At 38.2% G+C, this 1,289-nt stretch overlaps 1 long non-coding RNA gene across 1 annotated transcript; it reads left to right on the forward strand.

The window, feature by feature from the left end:
* The first annotated feature begins 59 nt into the window (after positions 1 to 59).
* LOC106123271 (uncharacterized) lies at positions 60 to 1,280 on the forward strand. The gene is made up of 4 exons (XR_001228153.1): positions 60 to 166; positions 250 to 395; positions 501 to 934; positions 1,040 to 1,280. It is a non-coding gene; the product is annotated as an uncharacterized LOC106123271 (long non-coding RNA).
* Positions 1,281 to 1,289: the final 9 nt, after the last annotated feature.

Consider the following 1,289-nt stretch of genomic DNA (forward strand, 5'->3'; position numbering starts at 1 on the left):
GATGAAAATTACCAAGCAGTTTGGACGGAAGAAATAATAACGAATATGTTATAGGTGGAACACATGGCAGGCGCCAGCTTGCCGCTCTGGTAGTTTTGGGAAATCTTCATTCACAGAGGCACCTCTGCGCGGGTCACCAGTTCGGCACGAGATCTATTCAAACCACGTGAGCATATTTTCTCATTCATTCATCCATTCACTAAGACTTAATGCTGCTTTATCTACCACTAATAAATTGTGTTCTCATAGTTAAGAACACAAGCAGAAGAAGAAGAAGACATTCTATTCTCATAGTTAAGAAGCTACAATAGAAAAGAGCTACGAGTCTGCACATTTGCATCGTAGTACCTGAGCTGCGCGAGTCGTCAATTCAACACACGATCTACACGTAAAAAGTGAGTGTTCATTAAAATTTATTCATTCATTCATTAAGCCATTAAATTGAGTTAGTGTCTCTCTTTGGATCTACTACCACTAAATTCAAAATTCTTTTCACAAAGGGTGGTGGTGCCAAGAAAAATATCTTTCATCTCCTCAAATATTTCTCCATTGAAGCATCAGTACTGCACGGGACACCAGATAAGAACGCGATATATGCAAATCAAGAAAAAGTCTCCCAACCTTCGCTTTGCCAGTTCTTGTCTGCCGTAAATACGTTTTGATTCATCTCTCCTAGTTAAGGAGATATCAAAGATTCTTGGATATTCGAATCTTTTCAACTATTTAAGCAATGAAGGTCATATGTCTTCGTGGACTGCGAACCAAAGCTAACGATTAAAACCATACCATAGAGAAGAAGAAGAAGAAGAAGAAGACATTCTATTCTCATAGCTAAGAAGCTACAATAGAAAAGAGCTACGAGTCTGCACATTTGCGCAACGTAGTACCTGAGCTGCGCGAGTCGTCAATTCAACACACGATCTACTCGTAAAAAGTGAGTGTTCATTAAAATTTATTCATGCATTCATTAAGCCATTAAATTGAGTTAGTGTCTCTCTTTGGATCTACTACCACTAAATTCAAAATTCTTTTCACAAAGGGTGGTGGTGCCAAGAAAAATGCCTTTCATCTCCTCAAATATTTCTCCATTGAAGCATCAGTACTGCACGGCACACCAGATAAGAACGCGATATATGCAAATCAAGAAAAAGTCTCCCAGCCTTCGCTTTGCCAGTTCTTGTCTACCGTAAATATGTTTTCATTCATCTCTAAAGAAGAAGATAAGAAGATATCAAAGATTCTTGAATATTCGAATCTTTTCAACTATTTAAGCAATGACGGTCATATGT

The sequence above is a fragment of the Papilio xuthus genome, unplaced genomic scaffold, assembly GCF_000836235.2.
Source record: "Papilio xuthus unplaced genomic scaffold, Pxut_1.1 DF828955.1, whole genome shotgun sequence".
Lineage (NCBI taxonomy): Eukaryota > Metazoa > Arthropoda > Insecta > Lepidoptera > Papilionidae > Papilio > Papilio xuthus.